The sequence below is a fragment of the Sparus aurata genome, chromosome 8 (genome assembly GCF_900880675.1).
Source record: "Sparus aurata chromosome 8, fSpaAur1.1, whole genome shotgun sequence".
Lineage (NCBI taxonomy): Eukaryota > Metazoa > Chordata > Actinopteri > Spariformes > Sparidae > Sparus > Sparus aurata.
This window is the reverse complement of record NC_044194.1, coordinates 20,873,280-20,897,006: the sequence shown is the minus strand read 5'-3', so window position 1 is coordinate 20,897,006 and position 23,727 is coordinate 20,873,280. Positions and strand designations below refer to the sequence as shown.

The following is a 23,727-nucleotide window of genomic DNA, read 5'->3' as shown; positions in this document are numbered from 1 at the left end:
CATTATTGTGTCATCTGGGAGAAAAGCAAACCAAAGAGCACTCTGCCTTTCAAGCCAGTTGAGAACTTAAATCCATTCAAATTCAGAACTTTTATTCATCTCCAATTATCAGAATAGTTCCCTTGCAGCTGAAGCAGGCTTTGTTTTTTACTCAAAGGCAGGCATGACATTAGGGATTTGAACTGAGCTTTCTTCTTACTAGACAATCTTGACCACTGAGCTGCTGTCAGCTGGTATCCTCTGTGCCTCTGCGTTTGACTTTTTTGCCCTCGTCCATATCCACATGACATTTATGAAGGATGGGTGGTAAACCTCCGGGGTTACGTAAACACGACTGTCCATGACAGCACTCGCAAAACACATCTCACCTCTCATGCAAACACACATGATCACCACCACACATGAGCTCTCTAACTTGCAAACAGTGCACACATTGCACCTGCTGTGTCATGAGACTGAAGTGTCACCCTGTTTTTCAAGGAACTTAATTTCCTTCACTCCTGTTTGTCCTTGTAGCCAAGTTACAGGCAAACAAACTGCTGACATAATGAATCTATTACTCAACTCTTGAAAATAAATAACCAACAAATTGGGTAATTTGTAAATAGTTCAAGTCATTTATTAATCAGAACTGCTGGTTTGAGTTTCTCAAGTATTAGTACTTATATGATTATAAATGTCTGTGTGAACAGAACTGTTGGTTAGACCAGCAAGCAGTTTGAAGACATTAAGTTGTGTTTTAAAGTTATTGTGATGGACAATGTCAATACCTTCTGACATTTCATAGACTAAATAAATCATCAGCAAATCAGAAACTGAATCAACAAATCAATAAACAATAACAATAACCATTATTGGCAGCGCTGAGAGTCTTTTTATAGTCTTTTTCCTCTTTGTCCTCTTGCCAAAAGGCGTTGGCATATCTAGATAATCGATGTCCCTTCAGGGTCTGTGTGAAACTGTCCCAATGTATCACACATCAAACTGTCACTGAGGGACTTTTCAGACATTTACTATGTTACTAGTTCCCACTGAGTCCCAGTTGGCTGACAGTGACCTTTATAATTGCCTGTCGATATCCTGATTGCCTAATAAAGCAAAATAATCATTTTTGGAGGGAAAAGAACAAACAGATTTGATTTGCAATCACATTTAGTCCAGTTTTTGTCTTTAAGAAGGTGCTCCACATTTAATCAAATCATTCATATAATATATAACTGCCAAATGTATTTTCATTTAACCAAATTAGAAGGAAAAACTAAACAAGAACAAGCACAGATGTTACTGGAGTCTGTAGCCCATACTAGAGATACTAGAGTCTGCATCCGAAATCACTCCCTGGTTTATTCATTTACTATTTTCAATACAATGGTATTGGTAATACAAGTATTTTTCATGTAACCCTTCACAGTACATTTAAATTCAAGACCCTTCATAAACATCATCATCACTCCGTGTGTGCATTATTCACAGCTGCAATGAGTCACTGACAGATTATTCATAATCATCTGCTAAACATGAATATCGCTAAATTAAAGTTCTCGAAAATCAGTCAGTTAAATAAAACCTTGGTGTTTTTTTAAACAAATCAGGATGTCACTATTTGCAGATGTCTACTTGTATTTATTTTGAAGAGCATGCAAGATGAAGGCCAGTGAAAGCTTTTTATGACAGTGCACATTCATTAGAGCTAAACTAACTCCTAATGAGGTATAGCTAATATCATATTATTGTCTTAGAGCAATCGAGCCAAACACATTATGTGAGACAGAGTGTAAAAGAGGCTGACTGAGGCTGCCAGGCTTCTCAGCTGGGCTTTTGTTTTGCATTCAGTTGTTATCCGGTGACTCTGCCAAGGCTAATGTGGTAATGATTTACTGATGCTAAAATGCAACACATGGCACGCTGACATTTCCTTTTATTGATGATGAACTGATCAATGTGTCCCCATCGCGATGAGCCACACCTCCATGACTGCGATTGATGTTTCACAAAGCAGAGCTGTTGGTGTTTAAAGCAGCTCTCATCCCAGGTAAAAACCAGGAATTTGTCTTTGTACCGCTTCTCACCACACACACGCTGTTTTTTTAACAGATCTGTAGCAGACAGTCTGTTTTTTTATTTTTTATTATTTGGGGAGTGGGTGTTCTCACAGTCAAAGGTCACATCTATTTAAAGGTTTTTTCCAGATGAAATGTGTTTGAAGTGCAGCGAGGGAGGGCGGGGAGGAGTGCTGCCGGTGCAGTATGGGGAAACACAGCAAGGTCATTCCCATTCAGAGCACACTGTACGTGTTAAACAAAGTATGTGAAAGAATGTGTTACGTGTGTGCAGGTATTGAGAGAGAGAGCAATGATGCTTGCAATAATTTTATGTGTGGGTGAGAGTGTGTGTGTGTGTGTGTGTGTGTGTGTGTGTGTATACACACAAGTACAGTACTTATACTCTGCTTAAATGTTACTGTTGATTTAAAAGGAAATGGCTTCATTAAAGGAGAACTTCGGTCGATTTAAACATGCAGCTTCATTGCTCAAGCTACCCTTGACTTGCCAGTACTGAAGACGCGAACAAATTTGGTCCAGCCATTACAGAGCTCCGTGAACGGAGATGTAGCATTGAACGCTAACAGCATGGGGTCAGAACTTTACACTGTGTTTTAAGCGTCTTAACATGCTCCACATCACACACCAAAAGTTATGCAACATCAGCAGACACCTTAGCACACAGCACTGTAGCGTGTATGACTCAAACTGAATAAAAAAGTAGTTAAAACAGTGTGTTTGTGCAAGGAGCTACTTACCTGTTTGTTGACATCCGTGTCTTCCGGTAGCTAGACCAAACTAGCATATGCACCGAGTGTGCACTTAACAGGCTTAACAGGCTATTGCAAGGCTCATGGCTCATGACAGGCTGTAACATGGACATGTACATTATGAACAGAAACACGAAAATGCTGGATTACGTTTCCGTCTCCGCCAGTGAGGGAGTAAGTGCATGCTCGACGGATTGACTAGTTTGGTCTAGCTACCGGAAGACACGGATGTCAACAAACAGGTAAGTAGCTGCTTGCACAAACACACTGTTTTAACTACTTTTTTATTCATTTTGAGTCAAAAAACGCTACAGTGCTGTGTGCTAAGGTGTCTGCTGATGTTGCATAACTTTTGGTGTGAGATGTGGAGCATGTTAAGACGCTTAAAACACAGTGTAAAGTTCTGACCCCATGCTGTTAGCGTTCAATGCTACATCTCCGTTCACGGAGCTCTGTAATGGCTGGACCAAATTTGTTCGCGTCTTTGGTACTGGCAAGTCAAGGGTAGCTTGAGCAATGAAGCTGCATGTTTAAATCGACCGAAGTTCTCCTTTAAATGCTCGGTAGAAGTTATTTTGAAGACTGTTGCTACATGTGACCTTTTCAAGTCTAAAAAGCTGAAGTGTTGAAAGTATTTGGGAAATAATTAAAGTAAAAAGCCAAATTACTTTTCTTTTACTGGCAAAATGACACAATGCCGCACAAAAAATCCACATTTATCCAGTTTAAGACTGGGTGCATTCTGGTGTGATTCAACTGGCCCACAAAAGTTGCTCTCTGTTAAGATAATATGGCTGAACAATATGCAAAAAAAAAATATTGCGATTATTTTGACAGATATTGTGATATGAGTTACAATTTTTGTGTAGATGCTCATTTCTGTAATCAATGATATATTTTTTTTTATCTTGCAAGGAACCTGGACTAGGAGATCAGGTGATCAACCTAGGTGCACACAAGTGTTGAATGCGTTAGCTTCCTTTGAAGAACTATTGACTATAGAGCTATAGACTGCACACTAGAGAGCATATTTTAATGAAAGAAGAAAGCTCTTCACTCATCTGGCTTCAGTAAGAGTATAATTAACCAACTGTCCCCACTAGGGATAGTGCTCCCTAGTGTTGATTGGTCCAAGTTAGGCCGTGAAAGATGGCGATGGACAGATGGTTCGCCCAATCACCTGTCAAGTATGATTTTAAAAGTGCCTACACCTTTTCCAAACAGCTTTTAGATATTCCTTTCAAGGTGTGTGGCAAATCATTTGGCATGTGAGGTTAACAACTAAATAACACTTTGTTGTGTGGCCTTATGTTTAAATAAAAATCAGTTCATTGAGTTGCACAATGCTCGAGCTGCAGTACTAATGTAGGTTAAAACATTATCACTGTTGATTTTCAGCAGCCAGTAGAGTGGGCCGCTGGCACGGCTGCTCTGATTATTTAAAAGCCACTGAAGGTCCAAAGAGCTCCCTGATGATCCTTTCAGCCTCCAGCTCTGAGTGACAGATGTTTGTTTTTTTTACAAAAACAGAAGCAAGACAAAGCACAAAGCACACTCTTAACTAATTAGTGCTCAGCAATTAGCCAATGCATTGATTGGTTCATTAACAAGAAGTAAATTAATGCCAAACAATACTGGTAAAATCTACACAGAATGTGACTAAATGCTATTCTCAAATTATTGTTAATTGAATAAACTGATACATATATTTCCTGTATATTGTTTTAGCCATGCCTTGCCAAAAGATATGTGGCTTGCCCTTGAGTTGCTGCAGTGCAAGTTTCACATGCTACTTAAATTTTGATGATGTCATGAACAATTCCACAAATTCTAACATTTCAAAGGTTTTTTTTGGCTGAGGTATGAAAAGAAACTTTAAAACCACTTAATAAATTAAGTGGATTTAAGGTTGATCTGTAAATATATTCCTTTTCATGTGGATTTGGCTTGAAAATTCACAACCAGTGAAGCATCAGATGCAGGTAGATTGCGCTAAAATCATTTAAAAAAAATATCCCTTTAATTTATCTCTATCTCCAAAATAATTTATTTCAATTCTTAATGTAAATGTTATTTTTTATAATGCACTAGGGTTTTTTGTACAATCTGCAGCATTAGTTCTGTCAGAATCTTTTTCATTTCCTAGCCAGTTTGGCACCGTAACTGAAATATCAGATCAAATCAGGACCTTGTGAATCGGAATCAAATCAATTCAGGACATCAGTGGCAGTCATCAGCTCTACTTATCATCCCAATCTGACGATAAGTGCATTTTACTGAGTTTAGCAGTAATGGCACTTAGAGGAGCAGATCATATCCGGCTTCCTTTTGTAGAATTTGGCTCAGGAGAAAAACGGATTCTCCTAACCAAGCTGGACCCATACAAAGAGCCATAACATCAGAAAACTTATGTTTGCAGAGCAGTGGAACAAGCCAAACATTATCAGTCCAAGAAACATCTGTGAGTCACTTTATGTTGCTGGGTTAGTGCTAGCAGTAGAGAGAGAGTGCAGCCCTGCCAGCAGCTCAGTGCTGCTGCTGTAACATTAGAGCACACTTCCACCTTGTTTTGCCACCGGTACTGCAAAAAAAAACTATGAAAAGATGTAGGAAGCTTCCTCAGCATAATGAAAAGCAGATAAAACATTTTTCTAGTATTTTTTTATTATCATTATTACCTGTGTCCTCACGGTCACTGCTGTCTATGGCTTCATTATTTTTGTTCCCCTCCAAGCAGGTGAAAATGGGCGAATGCAGCATGAACTGCACACTCTTGTGTGTAACAAGGAGGAGGGAGTGCCAGCATGCTAGCTCAGTCCTATAACTGGCCAGGGGGTAAAGAGACGGAATACAATCTGACCACTACGAACACACACACACACACACACGCACACACAGACAGACAGACAGACAGAGACAGACAGACAGACAGACAGACAGACACGCACAGACAGACACGCACAGACAGACAGACAGACAGACAGACAGACAGACAGACAGACACACACACACACACACACACACACACACACAGAGGCATGCACACACATACACCAGTTACTCTGCTGGATTCCTAGCAGGCTGCTGCTGCCAGTAAATTCTTTCCTTGGCCCAGTGAGCATGAGGCAGTGACACATTTGGTTCAGCTCCATGCTGCTGCCACCATCTCTTGTTCAGGTTTCACAGCCATCCACTACCACCTACCCACCCACACATCCAGCACACATCACAAACACAAACAGCCTCTTTCATTTGATTTTCTCACAGTCACTTTCTCTCACGCTCTCCCCATCACTCCCTTCCTTACTCCCACTCAGGCTGGACAACATTCAGAATTCGCCCCTTGTTTGATTAAATGAAGGTGAATATGAGTCCACAGAGGTTTTGTCAGGTTAAGTAGTATAACCAGACATATCTGCCTGTCTGACAGAGTGTGAGCTGAATGCTACCAGTGTACCCAGTGGCATGAAAATCCCTGTAATGAGCGTTATTACACATCTCTTATATTACACCTCAGTCTATCAGGTTGATAAACAAGACCTATTATCATACTTGTAAAGCTAGTCTTTTGTGCCTTGACATGTTGGACACATGAAGTGGAGACGGCTAAGCTTTTAAGTTGCTTTATCATTATGAACTGTGAAAGGCTTTTAGAGTTTGGCTGGATGTAGTGTGCTGGAAAAAGCTTCAGTGAATCAAACAGGATTTTTTTCCATATCTAAATAAAACAGGATTCAGTTCTTTAACACAAAGATGAATACATCTGCATCTACAGCTGGCATAATGCAGCCGACTCGTAAGCTCCTCAGTGACTCAACCCCTGCATAATCTCCCACTCATCTAGCTCCTTGTCACAAACATTATTTATCGTTCCGACAGGAAGTATAGGCAGAGTAGAGCTGATTGCAACCCGGTGTGTGACCTCATGCCTTTAGGAGTTGATGAGTGACGTATCATTTTACTCAATACATCACAGCGCTTTTATGCCAAGCAGCTCCGCCATCTCTAGTTGCAGTGTGACCCAGTAAAATAAAAAGCATCTCCAGCAGCACAGAGGGGATGAGGTGGGACTGGCAGAGACAGGGCAGTCGCTCAGCACTACTGGCAAACGGAGGACAACACTGTGCCAGTAATAACTGAGGCAGACACGGGCATTGCTGACATCACTGGCATCACTGGAATGGAGACTTTGCTGCCAACACCCAGACAGAAATAAACTCCACCTGCCCATCAGTGCCATCAACAAAATTGCAATTCTATGTTTGATAACCACATTTGAGGGATCACTGCAAAGGATGTGTGTACATTGGATATGTCGATAGTGGAATTTTATATTCCCTAATATTGGCGCTAAAACTGCATATTGTAGCTCCCCCCAAAAAAGGCAACATTTTTTGTTTTCAAGCAACAGCCAAAACCGGATGACCCTTCATTTACTGTCATAAATCCTTACATTTGAAAGGCTGGTACTGGCAAATGTTTGACATTTTTATATGAAAAATGACTGAAACTACTGATTATCTTTACAGTTGGCAATCAAATTTCTTTCAACTGACTGATCGTGGCAGCTCTCAGGTTATTTTTTGAAATGAGTCCAGAAATATAAAGAAAATACTGGGTCACTGACTAAAAATAAACAAGCCAATAAAACTTTTTTCACCATCCACCTGCAATCATATTAGATATAACCTTAATTGTTTAATTAGAAATCTTTATTGCAGCAATTACTGCCTCTTCATAATATCCATTATTATTCCATGATAATGAAGTTATGGTAGTCCATACGGTGAAAAAGAGCTCTGCAGTTTAAATGTTAATGCTGACAGTAATGATATTCTGGATCCCTTCCCACAAGTTCTCACCTTGCCAATAGCCAAAGTCAAAGTGGCAGTAAAAGACTGAACACCTCTCATCCCTGTGTTGTGGTTGTAGGACTCATCTCACAAAATAAACACTTCACATAGACACTATTGTCGGGGCTGACAGCCCACAAAAGGCAAAGACTTCACAGTGCTGCCCAGCAGGTCTTTGAACAACACCGCAAACGCACCTCCAACGCATCATATGGTGACAAAATGAGTCCTGGCGCTGTATGAAGGGGGGTGCATGTTTTCATGGTGCCGCTATGCTATAAATTAGTTATTTGCTGAGATGGTTTCATTAATTGTTTGAGTGATTTACAGCATACTAAACCCTGACACATGCCAAACCTAGCAGGTGTTGCAGAATCAATCGTCACTTCACTAAACTGTAGATCATACTGTTGATTCATTAGGAGCAAAAGAAAATAAGTTAGAAGAGTCTGAAGTAAAACTCAGTTGCAGTTTGAATGTTCTGATAAATGTGAGAACATTTTTCTTTGTCATTCCCCAAAATGAATAAGTGAAATGAATGAATGTATTTAATTATTCAAAATCTTTTTGACCTGCAATGGGCACACAAGCTTGGAGCAATCTGTACTCATAAATTTGAATGAGCAATGTTAACAAGCCAGTTTAATTTTCACCACATGGATGCAGATGGCTGATGCAGAAAAATGACTAAAATTCAGCATATCTGTGTATCAAGCTCTGGCTCCCACTGGATCTCATTTTCGAAACTGTTGTTAATGATCAGTGTTTTCAAGTTGAACAGATGTGCTTCTATTGTCCTGCGCATCAAGACGGCTGCAATAAACAACTAACACTTTTTTTTCCCGTAATAGTGGTGATGAAAGGATGGCAGAGTCAGTCAGTCAGTCAGTTAATAGAAAATATCCTATCAACTACTGCATCGATTGCTATGACATTCATAACATACATTTGTGGTCCCCAGAAGATAAACCCCAATGACTTTTAGGCCCCATGAGTTTATATATATACATATATATATACATATTTATATATATATATATATATATATATATATATATATATATATATATACATATATATACATATATACATTAGGTAGGAGAGACCTAGAGATAGACAGGATGAGGAGAGAGAGAGCGAGAGAGAGAGAGAGAGAGAGAGAGCGAGAGAGAGAGAAGACACAGAGACAGAGGAGAGTGGAACTAGAGACACAGAGACACAGTACAGAGGCGAGTAGAGATAGATAGACACAAAGAGGAGAAGACGCTACAGACAGAAAGACAGAACACACTGAGAGAGATAGAGATTAGAGCTAGATATACAATAGATATATATAGATAGATAATATAGATATATATATATATATATATAGACATATACATACATACATATAACATACTATACATATACATATATATATATATATATATATATATATATATATATATATATATATATATATATATATATATATATATATACACATACATATATACATGCTTCTAGTGGGATAAAAAGCCTGTTAAATCAAGGGGAAACTGATAGTGATGAAGCTGCCATACAAGGCATTTGCCTGTCTATTAGGAGCAGTCAATAGTTCGGTGTCTTGCCCAAGGGCAGCTCAATATGTGCACTGGAGGATTTTAGTATTTAGCTCAAAGCATCACAGAGCTGCTAGTATGGTTGTAGACTTAGTATTGTTACAGCAAATTTGCAGAAATAATGTTGCTCCTTCCTTTTAAGCAGGATTGTAGAAATGAAAACAATTTCTGAAATCTAAAAGAGTTTTTCATGAAAATACACCATGTAAATGCAATAATAAGGCTGGATAAATTCCAGCAGGGTGACATTTACAATAACTAGAATAATACAGAATGCATTTACATAACTATATCAGCCGCTGATACGCTTGACTCACAGTCACGAGGGCTCGTTCTCCAACATTCATTGTAGTGTGTAAGCCCATTCCAATTATCCAGACCACTTTGCAGGAGCATTTCCTGAAAGCTCTACGGAAGTCAGATCACTGCTTGTTCGACACTTGTCCACATTCAAATCAGCTGTGACGTTTTGGCCCGCTGCCTCAGTGCCTGACTGACTCTAATTATAGCCACTCTTCACCCGGCTGAGGAGCAGAATGCCTATTAAAATGTGTTATTGCAGAGATAATGAAAATATTTTGCATTAGCATAAACAGGAATGGCAGTGGAATGAAGCCCTGTGATTGGGGAGAGCATGGAGAAGAGTGAATAATACTTAGGCTCATTACGAAAGTGTCTGCACTGCCTAAAAATTAGCCCTCATACTGCAATTTGTGCCTTCACAGCAAATAAGATTCATTGTGAGCACACCGAGAAGCTGCTTGAGAGAGGGGGAATTCAGGAGGCTATAAGGGGGCACAGAATATGTTGCAAAATAAGCAACTTTAAGGATTTTAAAATTACAACTTAAATACTAACGCATGACTCAAACTGTCTGTCAGTCTTTTAGACAATAAAGTCACCATTTACTGGGCGAGACTGAAGATTGCAAAGTAACAGAAGACAAAATGTGTCATATAAGTGCAAGGTTAAGATAATCAACATAATAACAGGGTTCCTATTCACAGGCTGCTCTTCAGCTCTGTGGCTGGGCTACATGGGCGTGGGTCAACATCGAGTGGTAAAGTCTAGGAAAAAGGTGACAGTGGTGTAGCTCAAGCAGTTATTCCGAGCCACAAAGCTGCAGAATTTCTGCCTCCAGTATGCAGGGTTAATAACATAATGTGATGCTTTATTGATCCCTGTCGATCACCCTCAGAAGAGCTCTGCCCCCTAATTGGGATCCTGAGATTTGCTGAAGGGTACAACAACAGGCTAATGCTTGCAATAAAACTTAATCAAACTTAATCTTGAGTATCAATGCTTAAGACAAGTAGTCTTCTTGTTTCCTACCAACATAAAGAAAACAATAATCTGGTTTCCAAGGCCCAACCCTAATGCATCCTTTGCCCCTACCACTTGAACCTTACCCTTCTGTTTTACACATTCACATGTATGGGTAAGGTGTTTCAATTCTTGCGGAGATAGAGGCACAGGGTGAAGTGTTAGGGTTGGCCCTCAAAATGAAGGTTTATCAGAGGCACACTTCAAACTGAAGTTTATGAGAACTCTCATCGTTTAAATGTGTCAGGGTCCTTTTTGTGTTTCATTTTTTGATCATCAAGGTCAAATTGATTCATCCTCAGTGGATAATAAATGTCTGCATAAAATTTCCCGGCAATCCATCTGACAGTACTCGAGATTCAGTGAAGTCACTGACTGACACAGAGCCATGTTGCTAACCTTTTTATGTCAAACATTTTCTGCAAATGTTCTGCAGCTTTTGACAATAAGTTTAGAATATAAACATATTTATAACTGCTAATAGACTATCTCAAGGAAATTCCATCCATCAAATTTCTGTGAATGGCTCAGTGCTTGTAATTAGTATGGCTGTTGAGATGTATGGATGGGGGCACAGAGATAACGTTCTTACAGCTTCTTATTGTAAGGCTTGGAAGGACTACTCCTTAATCCTTTTAATTCTATTGACAGCAATACTTGTTGCCGGCACAGAATACAATGCAAGTACGAGAGGGGAGGGGAGGGGATGGGGATGGGGGGGGGAGAGGAGAGGAGAGGAGAGGAGAGGAGAGGAGAGGAGAGGAGAGGAGAGGAGAGGAATCAGACTCAAAATAAATAATAAATCAGGTATATTTAAAACACTACCATCATTAAAACTGAAGAGCAGCTTCGCTTTAGTTTGATCACTGTGAACTAACAGCTTGTTAAAGAAAGAATCTGTCGACCACAGAAGCTTCAATCCCCCCGACAGGAGAGCGAACAGGTAGCAGTCCCTCTGCCATAGATGTACAGTATCTGTTTCCACCATCTCTTATCTCGCCTGTCCTGACAATGTGTGGACATGGAAGAATACCACTGTTCACACAAACAGGAGGACTCAGAGTAAACAGAGCAAGACCGGTGGACCTGAATGCAAAGTTGCCGATGACAACAAAAATCTAACTGTGAATAATGTAAATGTAGCGGGAAAGAAGAGCGGCCGACATCAGATAAGTGGATCCCACATCATCCCAGAGAGAAGTGTATGTTGAAGAGAGTTAGTGCCATTAACTTTGATGATTAAACAGTAAGTAAATGAATAATTCAATACAGAGGATAAAATATTTACGAAAGAATAAACAAAGAGAGCTGAAGGAGATTTGAAAGTAAACAGTGTAGAAAGAATTCTAAACGTGTTTATTTTTTGTATAGTTTAACAGGAAATCCCAATGAGAAATGTGTGAGCGATTAATGAATAACACATATGGAAAGTTTTTTGACCTTGATGTGGGGTAAATTTCTCCCAGAAAAAGAAATACTTAGAAACAAAATTCATGAACTGCAAGCTCAACGTTTTAATGTCAAATATGGATGAGAGGTCCAAGAGGCGCCAAGAATCATCAAACAAAGTTGGAACATCTTTCCTCATGGTAACTGAGCAAACTTACTATGCTGATAAAGACTGAATAAGAGGTGAAAACTCCATGAGATGTCAACAAATGCCAAAAATGGCCGCTGTTTTGCTCTGTGGACACGTTTTGGACAAACAGTACCAGCAAGTGCTAAACTCACTGAATATATTGTATTTTCCTGTTTCACCAGTTAAATGATTCTAATGTGGAGCTGCAGCAGTAGGAAATGCTCAGTTGTCATTAGCAGTGAATAAATACAGCAATCCAAAAGACAGTGAACGTGTCTGCACAAGCTTATTAGATGGGGGGGGGGGGGGGGACTTTGCCATGTGGCCAATTATACTAATACTGGCACTATACTGTACTAAACTGTTTAGATGCATGCAACTGTCTTGATTTCAGCTGGGGCGTTAATTGCACATAATTGCCCAAAATATCTCTCCATGTGTATGTCCCCTCTCTGCTGTCAACAATCAAATACACACAAAATGCCACATAAAAAAAAAAGAATCACATTTTATTGCAAAGGTTCGGTGGTTCTAATCTTGTGTGTTCTCTCCAACAGTCTAGAAGAAGCATCCTCTAAACCAACATTAATTAAATTTCTTGTGTCACATGAGTCACTGCTGTTGCCCTTCACTTTGAGGTGATCATATTTTCATTGATTCCAGGAAAATCAACCTTTGTGCCCCTTTATAAGTGCATGCATATCACTATTTATAGAGCATCCTGCCTGGCTTGGCAGGATTAGCTATACACAACCTCACAGCCATGACTCCTACTCATGACCTTTCTTGTTCTATTATGCCTGCCGTCTCCTTTCTGTTAGAAATAAAATTTCATCATTTATGCTCTCTACAACTCCCTTTTTTTTTTTTTTTTTTATCTCCATTTCCTCCCACTCTGTTTTTCTCTTCTCATCGTCCTGGTCTGTGTCCTTCTTTCACTCTCCTCAACATCCTGCTTTTACAACACATAGTTTGATTGAATGTAGGAATGTATTTTGGACAAACTACAGCCATTCGTTTCCTCTTCATCACTGTCATCTCTCTTTTTCTTTTTCCTTTTTTGCTTCCTCCCCAGCTCATGTCCCATCACAGCAGCTGCTGCCCCACCTCCCACCACAACACTCCCCAGACAGATTCACAGGTTATAAAGCTGCCCTGACAGTTAATTGCAGCTCCATCAAGTAGCATGATTGGGATTCTTCAGCCCTGATGAGCTGTTCCATCTTGATTGTGGCTGTATTTTGGGAGGGTGGGGTACATGGATTGTGTAATAGAGATTTCTATCACAACCAATCAGAAACAGCAGACGGAGTGGCGTCCACCTCAGTTGCTACTGGTAATGCCACAAGGCAGAAGCAATCTCCCCCCCAGCCCTCAAGAGACTGCTTCGGGACATTTTGTTGCTATGGCAACATCAAGAGGAGGCCATCTTTGGCTTTAAATAAGCCCCCACTCTTTTCCACTGCAATAAATATCGCCAAATAGTGGAGGAATTTTAGGGTAGGCTTTTGCAAAGGAAGGAGATTAGAGTGTTTACTACAAGCAACACCTCTTCTGAAAGTGAGTGAGTGTGTGTGTGTGTGTGTGTGTGTGTGTGTGTGGGGATGACAGAGGAGCAGCTTTTAGCCGGACAGCAAGGGACTCGGCATGGAGACTGACAGGCTGGCATGCTAATGGAAGACAAGTCAACACTGCATTCAAATTCAAAACACCTCACAGCGGCTGACGGGCCGGTCTCAGAGAGGGGAAGGGGGTTTGGGTGTGTGTGTGTGTGTGTGTGTGTGTGTGTGTGTGTGTGTGTGTGTGTGTGTGTGTGTGTGTGTGTGTGTGTGTGTAAAAATGTGACTGTGTGTGTGTGCAAGTATCGACGGGAGTCAAATCAAAGGCAGCGAGAGAGAGAAGAAGAACAAAAGAAGATAAAAAAGCATTTTAAATAATTAACCACCCAAAAAAATAAGGATGGAAATCTGGAATTTGGTGTCATGATGTTTCTCAAGAGAACAAGAGCTGTTCACAAATCTGTTTCTGGTTGCATCAGTAGACACTAATGTGGGGTCAGAAATCTGCTCTGAAAATCTCATTGAAAGAGTGTTTTTAAGGGTGTCTTTGTTACATGATTAAGTAACAAAGATGCTGGAAATGAGCGATGCGCTCAGGTGAAGAAATGGAGGGATGATGGAGATAACTGCAAAGATTTCCTCTGATAAATGTTTTCAACACAGACAGATATTTTCAGAGGCAGAGTTTGTGTGTGTTTTACAGGTTCTCCATAGATAAAGATAAAAACATTCCAGTTACAGAGAAATGGACACAACCATGCCCACACAAACAAACAGATGTTTCCCACTGGAGGAAAAATGACAGCTTCTTATTGATTCAGTTGAAAAAACATCTTCTAAATGCCATGGTGCGATACCAAATTACACCCTGATCACTGCAGGACCCTCTGACATCAATGTGACTCGGTAATAACGTTAATGAAACCACTGGCTCCCACGTTTAATTTAGCTAATATACTGCACTAATCCAGGTGATGAAAAGAAGCAAAAATGCATCTCTGAGCATCAATCATGATGAACAAATCAAAAATACCTCTGGGTCCTTGAACATAATACGACATCTTGCTCACCCTGACAGGGAACGGTTACACTGTGACATGAAACCAGACTACACAACTGATCTTTGGAGTCAAGGCTCCAACCTAGTGAATCCCCAAAGCATAAAATTAAATCTGCAGAAAGCAATGATAATAAATCCCAGCCTCTTCAGGAGAAATTCAATTCAGAGCCAGAAGGTGGATACTATGTGGATATAGACTGATTAAATGTAATATGTGATCAGCAGTGATGAGCCAGGCAGACACTGTTCAGATTAAGCCTGATCTTAACCCACACCTAATTAATAAAACCTTCCAGCCAGATTGGTGGTCATTTGATGTGCTGTATAAGAGGGCAATTAAATGCCTGATTAATTGTCTGAGCAATCAGCCACCGAGCTGTCGAATGATCTGACAGATTTCTGGCATGTCAGAAACTTTGGTTGGCCGTTTTGCAGTTTAAGCCATAACAAGAAAGAACAAGAACGAGATTTGCTTATGAATATAGGGTGGGCTAAACCAACTGGGAGTTTGATGCTTATGATCAGTGTAAGCACCCATGTTGTGGCTGGTCAATTGATCCGAGCAATGTAAGCATAAAAGTAGCAGGTTCTGACAGAATACAAAAGTTGATCAAAACATGTCTTTTCAGCTTTACACAGAGCAAAAGACTAATGTCAGTCCACACTTTATACAAGCCTGATAACAGCAAAAACAACAGGCATGTGTCCTATGTAAAAAATATTTAGTGTTTCATACCGACTGTAAGGAAAAAGGAAGCGCAAACCTTCATTGCCAAGTAACGATGAAATGAGCCAGGTTAACTCATTTTCATAAACACTATGGTAACGTACGCAATATGCGTTTGAGGTGTCAGGCGGTCTCTGGCACCTGACCGACAGCAAGCCATGATTGATCAGAATTCAACGTGTAAAGACCACAAATCTTTCCAGAGGTATTATCGGCCGACATTGGCCTCTCACAGATATATATCGCTGTCTGCGTTTTGACAGAACATAATGTAGAGACAGATATAAAGTAACAATTATTATATTCCAAGTGAAGTTTATCATTTTAGTGGACTTGGACAAGTTAATTGTTAATAGTAAAATATCAGACCACCGTTTCATGCACATCTTTAACTCAAGTGTTCTATAACCACACCTCATGGACCATTGCAAAAATCCAAAAACATATATTCATTTTCTGTGTAAAAAGGAATATCGACCAGATTTTTGCATATTGGAAGTGTTTTTACTCTCAATATCAGTATCTGCATAAGCCTCAAAAATCAAGCATCAGTGGGCCTAATGACTCTATGATCACCCAATCTGACATGATCACAATCTTAAAAGACAAAAATATTTTGTATTTGATTGCTGCATTAACTGAGCGTGACATCATATGCTCCTTATCAAGTATGCTCTGGTATGTGTAGCTGAGAGTACAACATGTCACTCAAAGGTTTAGAAACACAACTCCAGTTCTCTGCCTGAACTGGCTCCCTCGCTTTTCTCCCTGATCTTCTCTGAAAATGCGTCAGACATTTTCTGTCAATTTGATGTCTGTACGATGGGCACATTTGTGTCCATGCTTACACCTGCCACTACTTATGCTTCTGCAACTGAGCTGCAAACCAAAGCATCTGTTTACACATTCAGCCCTTCATTGTGTATTGGGGCTGTGAGGTCTGACAAAAGGAGTCCGAATGCAGAGCATTATTGTGGCCAAACGGATTCACTGCATACACGGACGCAGCTGCTGCTGCTGCTGTGCTGCTGACACTCTTGAGCTGTGTAGCCTATGTTGACCACTCTCCAAACAATCTTCTGAATCACAGTGGGAGGAGAGGAAGGAGAAAGCAACAGAATTGAAAGAAAATCTGACAAACTGACTGAATAATTGCAGATGACAATGTAGTAAAGGTTAGCGAGCGAGGCTGTGTGAAATGTGCATCAAGTTCTGCACAAATTACCATAGATTTAAATGTTTGTGTGTAATTCATGAGGTATCGGGATACCTAATATCCCATTTAGCTTATTTTACCTGATTGCCAACGCCAATAATGACATATTCACAGGGTTATTTTTTCACCTACTTGCAGAGAACATCAAGCCATACCTGTACTGGAATTACCACGTATCAAATGCCTACTCTTGTCATGACGTCCTACTGGCAGAAGCAGACATGTAGTGCTTTTCAAATTCATTCTTTTTCATTCATGCTGGTTGTCTGATCGGCAGCTTCCATGATTGGCCAACGCAACATAACAATGGGTTTTGTTTTTTCCAAAAGTTGAGTCCATTTCAACTTCTTGACTGCAGCCAGCTAGATTTTTCTCTTTTTTCGGCACCCCTTGCAGTCTGCACTGCCGCAGTCAAAACACACTACCCTCATTTAAATGAATGGGAGGACCTGCGTCTTCGGTTAAAAGCCAGATTTGGTTTGAATGCAGCCTAAGGGTTGATATGTTTAAATCAATACCCTGGACTAATTTGAAATAAAACAAGCTTGAAGAGCAAAGCCTCACTCTGCTGGCTCAGTCTAAGCAATGCAATTTTAAAGACTACACCCACATCTGAACCATCAGATTATTTCAGACAAGTATAAAATCCCAAACAATAAAAACTTAAAGCCATGTTTCAATAAAATCTCCAAAAGAAAAACTAACTCAAAAGTTCATACTTTTATCAGTTTTACATTTACATTGTTTGGACTGGCCACAGCAGCAGTATTCACAGTTTCACTTCACTGAGACTTGGCTTCAAAGACGTGAACACTTCCTCCCCCACAAGGCGGATCTGCAGCGGCATTCATTACCAAAGAAGTAAATGTGGCGATAAAACTAAAAAGTTTTCCACAACAACAGAGAAATGCCAGCACTAAAAAAAGATATCCATCCCTGAGTTGAACCTCAAGTTGCCCACATGCTTCTTTTTAATTTACCAGATACAAAGGCTTAATTATACTTAAAGGAGCTACTGCAGCTGAAATATTGTAAGTATGGACCTCTGTGGAAAAACCAAGGTATACAATGGCACTTCATGCCTCATTAGAGGTTGGAGAGATGAATCTGGTCTACCCACTGACACTGAGGAGAAATACTCCAGTTCTGCTTTGGCCCACACTTATGTTGATGAGTCTACTGAGACTTACACAAGACAGTTATTTCTTGTTTGGAGTTGCCAGTGTAGGAAGTGTAACACATGCAATGGAAATGTGTATCGGTTGTCCCTTTTGTCCTACTTAACTGATTTCCTTCACAGCAGATACTATAGTTGGAAAGGAATACATACCTAATAATTCTTCCAAAATACAACGAAATGTAAACACCTGCATTAATCAATATTTGTAATGATTACATTAGATTGAATTCAATTGCTCTGTAATGTGAATAGACACTTTTAGCTGTTTAAACTGTTGTGATTTCACATCTTGTACATTTATCGTGTGGTTGTTTGTGAGCTGCTTCTCAGTAAAGCAGCACCCTCCAGCAATAAAGCTCTTGTAAATCCACAATATTCTGCTCTACCAGCATCAAACAATAGACAGACAAAGTTGCCAAGACGGCTTAAAGTGGTTTGCTAAAGACCCAGATACTTTTCTCAGGTTGGTGGAATCCTACCACAAAGCTAGAGGGAAAGAAAATCTTGTACTTAAATCCATCATGTGGTCAGAAAAAAAGACTCAAAAGGAAGCCTGTAGTTGATTCATGTCTTATGGATATGGAAGCATGCAACACAAATTGTCAAATTTACATTTCACAGATTAAAGAAGGGTTGCATAACACTGGGGGAAAATGACATTGCGATATGTTGCTGTTCTATCTGAATTTCCTCCAGATAACTTCAATATCTCTTTTTGGAAAGAATTTATAATTCTATAACAATGTGAGTTATTTTGTAGGGGAGTGCAAGTCATGAAACAGCCAAAGGAAGACCTGTTTTGTTTGATAAATTGACGAAGAATGATTGTGGGCTGCTGTGCATGCAGAGCCTGCATGCCACTCACAATCAACAAACTCCCATGTATCCTTGAACCCTTAACTCCTAAATTCCCCCCCAAAAAAAGAAAAATCATACAGATGTCTCTTGTAGTTAAGTCTGCTTGCTTTGCTTTAGAATCAAGCAGAAAAGAAGTTGTGGTAAGACATGTTGCCTCATTTAACACTGCACAACCTGCAATGTAACCATTGAACATTGCTAGATTCAAGTTTAGTAAACTGAAGTTGTGACTTGCAGATTTTCTCAAGAAAGGGTTAGGGTTAAGTTTTGTTGCCTTCATATTACAGGAGAGAAACTATTTTTTTATGTTGAAGTGCGGAGGATGAGTTAAAGGATTCTCACAGCCTGAGGACAGAAGCTGGTGTTACAGATACTACCGTATATTTTGCCAGTCGACAGCAGGTTGAACAGATTGTGGCTAGGGTGGGTGCTGTCTTTCACCCACTTCACTAATATCACCGATGCTCGGAAGATGGATACCAATAATGTTCTGGGTGGATTTAATCACCTGCTGCTGAGGCTTCCACCTCCTGGACACATCCTACCTCGAGTTCCGTACTTAGCCCAAATACACAAGATTTCAATCTCACTCTCGGGAAGAGATTAAATAAGCGTATTTCCTACATAGCAGGTGCCATGGTGATGCCTGTGTTCTTCATTCAGATCAAGTTATCCAGCGGGTGGGTTTATCTCAGTGATCCCCACCCACTCAGTCAATCTGCATCAAAAAGATCAAACAGTTGGCAATAAACCTTGTTGTACACCTGTTCTAAATCCCGGATTCAAATTTCTACATGCAGATACTCCAAACAGTTGAACATTTCAAATTAAGTAACTGTCACTTTAAGATCAATACAGTACATCAATACAGACTACATAATTGCCTTATACAATTGCAAAGTTATTACTTAGCAGAGATGGGGACTCGAGTCACTGTGACTTGGACTCGTGTCGACTCGAGTCACTGTGACTTGGACTCGAGTCGACTCGAGTCACTGTTTTGATGACTTGTGACTTGACTTGAAAAAAAATAAAAGACTTGAGACTCGACTCGGACTTGGAAGTTAATGACTCGGGACTTGACTTGACTTGAGACACAATGACTTGAATGACTTGAGTGTTATTCAGTTCATGATTTCAGTTTGAATATAAATTAATACATTAATGAAAAAAAAAAAATATATATATATATCGATTACCCGGTAGGAGCGCAGGCTGAGAATGGCGTTGTCATGATTGGATCACTACCCTGTCAATCAATCATGCCCTCTTTACGTACCTTATGTGTTTATTTGAGAAACCCGCCCTCTTATATCAGATCTGCATCAACATGGCAGCGGGAGGGGTACCGAGAGTCATCGTCTTCGGCTTTCGGAATTACCATTTTGACGGCAAAAGACGCACAGCACAGTGCAAGACATGCGACATAAACATCTCGGACAGCCAAGCGACAACTTCAAACTTTGTTCGTCATTTGAAGAGCCATTCTGCCCAGTAAGTGCTTGTCAATTAGCTAATATCATCCTGTTAGCCTAGTCGGTAGTTAGCTAACTTTAGCTTGATATGATACGGAGGTGGGGGTGGGAAGGGTCGGTTTGGTGGAACTTCTTGTTTTTAATTTGCCAACATCAACCCCAGACAACGTGAGCGAACCTTCCGACCGGTTCATCACAAGACTGGCTGTACGTTTTACGAACGAGCAACACAGGGTTAAATGAGCTTAATAACATACCAGCCGCCAACATCGAATCATTACCGAGTGTTTTCCCTGCCTCTTAAGCAACGGCGGGCCGCCTGCGTGATTTTGGCCGCTACCTCTGTGTGAGTGTGTGTGTGCGTGTGTGTGCGTGCGCGGGGGTCATCCCTGCAAAGTAAATATCGCAGCGATGAAGTCACCTAAAAGTAGTAGTAGTAACTAAGGTTGCGAAGCTGAATGAACACTGTTTGAGAAGGACTAAATGAAGCAATTGTTTTAAAACTGAGTAATTACTACAAGCTAAAACACTAGTAAATAAAGTAGATGCTGCTTAAAAACAGATCATGACACAAATATGGTTTTAAAACTTAGCAAAGTAAGTAAATATAATTTAAAATGGAATACATATGTTAAAACAGTACATGAAATAAATAGGATTTTAAAATAAAGTAACCCCTAGTTAAAAAAACAGCATATGAAGTTGATTTGGGTTAACAGCTGAGTAAATGTAAATTTCTGTTTTGTTTGATTCCATTATGTATTTTACTGAATATCAGTAATTACAATGCAAATCCAAAGTATTGTCATTTTTTAAACAGGTTGGACACATTGGCCATTGATTTTTACTGACAGTTACTTATATCTTGTCTTTTCACTTTATTAAGTTCAGATTCTGCGGGTTAAATTGCAATAATAAGGTGACTTGACTTGGACTTGACTTGACCTAGTACAGGACTTGACTTGACTCGACTTGCCCAAGATAAAATGACTTGGGACTTACTTGAGACTTGAAGGTTAAGACTTGAGACTTACTTGAGACTTGCACATATGTGACTTGGTCCCATCTCTGTTACTTAGTCTTTTGAAGGATAGTTAAATTAAATGGATTAACATACAGTATGTCAAAGTCAAACTATAAAGACAATATAAATCTGTTGTTTGGTTTTGATGGTAACCATATGGTGTGTAACCTGTATATGTGCGTTTTTTTCCTGCACAGCCCCACCTCTTCATGCATGTACAGTGGATTCTTTGATTACACACAAAGCTGTCTCAGATTAGGCAGGGATTAGAGCTGTGAAGCCCACACGGTCGGAAATGTGAGACCTAGGAGACTGTACGAGCTCAAAGGGTTTCAGTGGCAAACAGATGGAGAACGGAAAGCAGGCTGATAGCAAAATCCTACACATCCATCTCTGGAATGAAAGTGAGGGGCTGTTTCTTCCCCAGCCCACATCACTGATAAAACTGCTTCTTAAACTCTGCAGAGACTGTAGACTCCATCGACATTAACAAGGTCTGGTCAACACCATTCACTCTTTAATGAGATAATTACAATGAAAAAAACAATACAATTTAGTCTAATTTCCCCTGAGTGCATCAACACATTAACATCCTAATATTAAGAATTAGTGTTTAATATCATAATGAAGCACCTAAATAGGAAAACAAATCCTGTGCTCCAAACTAATTGCCCTCGCACCTGAGACAAAAAACACAAGACTAAACAGGACAAATGTGCATCCAGAAATAGAAATCAAAATACCTTTACAGACTATTGTTTTAAACAATGCGCTGACTAAACACACATCTGTGCCATTTAGCACCGTATCACAAGTTTAGGAATAACCCAGACATCATAAATTCACATTGTAAACTATTTCTTAGTCAGAACTGTAACATCAAAATAAACAAAATTCACACAAGCCTCAACATTATATGAATGTTAAAATAAATTATGATAAATTACGAGTTACCATTCCTCACCAATAGCTGACGGTCATCGCCCACTGAGCTCTTGACCATCACAACATTGCTTTTCAAAGGCCTAACGGAGGGAAGAAAAAAAAGTGTGTTTCCTTTAATTGTGCCATTTGTATTTGTTTTCTTAGCTTAGCATCATCAGTAGAGCTGGCTAAATAACTTTGTTTCAAGCTTCAGAGGCTGAAGGTGAGAGCTGCCATCTCCCTTCATTGGTGATGAGAGCCAGAGAGTTGGAGCAGCGGTGACTTCAGTGCTGAGCTGGTGAGGATTCTGAGTTTGTTAAGTCAAAAACAGAACTTACACAACACCTGCCTTATGCCCATTGCCTTCAAATAACTGTATCATCATCTGTCACACTGTTTCATTGTAGACATTATCATATTCTAACTTGGTAGTAATCATCGAAGCCCCATGTAAAGAGGGTTTTTAGAGGCAATTCTTTGAGATAGATGCTGAGAAAAGAGTGAGTGAACCAGACTACTAGAGTTGCAGACTGGACAGCTAAACATTGTAAAACCAAGGGGAGCTGTGCAAAGCAGTAATTCTATTGACCCTTTTCCACATCGGGTGAGAAGACTGACACAATACGGATTGCTTTTAACCCCAAAACTGCAAAGCCAACTTTCCAGCAAAGATACCCAGCATTTATTGGAAATATTGACTTTTGATGTAGATATCTTGGCGCAACATAAAAGTAAAGAGCTAGCCACGAGTTACTCATTTCTCTCTCCAATGCTGTGACAATTCAGAGTATTATTACTGTACACATAAAACACAACACAGACATGTTCACTGAAAAAAGCCATGTTGTACTCATATTGGTCTTGACATAATAAGTGACTTGATTCTTTCCTACCGTCCGAGGATGAGGCCCAAACAGAAGTCAACACCTCCCAAACAAGTGCTCAGCATCTTGTCTCTCCTCCTGTTCAGCTAAAACCAACAGAGGTGAAGCCTTTGAAGTCAGCAGCCTTTGAGAGGTGCTCTAGGCTACAGTCCATCCATCTGTACTGAACTGTTCAACTGTAATGACCCATATCCAGCAAGCTTATAGGTGGGCTGGTCAACATACTTTCTCATCTTGTTGTAATTCAAACTGTTCATGTTCACAGCTGCCTTCTATCCTCTCAGCCCTGATCCTCTCATTCCTGCCACAGCACCCACACTAAATGTTGATGAAACCAGCATTAAAAAAAAAAAAGACAGATTACACTCGCCACCAATGGCTTTCTAGGATGGATTTAGCCACCTAAAACCTTCAGTGAACTCTGCTACGAAGAGAAATAACTTTGCCTTGCTTTAATTTCCTCCCACTTGTCATGAATTAGGCAGGTTGAGGCAAGGACAGATCTAGAATTATAAAAAGGGTGACATTTGGACACAGTGTCCCATCTAAGCATGTAAAATGAGCTTGAAAGGTTGGAAATCATACTAATTTACCATCCTGGCTGTGTAGAATAGACTGTAGATGAATTGAGTTAATCTGGCTAATGACTATA

General features: G+C 39.9%; 1 protein-coding gene across 10 annotated transcripts in view; it reads right to left on the bottom strand.

The window, feature by feature from the left end:
- The window catches only part of LOC115586358 (pleckstrin homology domain-containing family A member 7-like), a 140,536-nt gene that overhangs the window by 75,901 nt on the left and 40,908 nt on the right, over positions 1–23,727 (bottom strand). The window contains exon 1 of one of the 10 annotated variants that reach the window (XM_030425331.1): positions 5,491–5,625. The exons of the other annotated variants lie outside the window; for them this stretch is intronic. The gene's annotated coding sequence lies outside the window, so the exon portion shown is untranslated. Of the gene's footprint in view, positions 1–5,490; positions 5,626–23,727 lie in introns of those variants that run through there. 10 annotated transcript variants of the gene reach the window in all.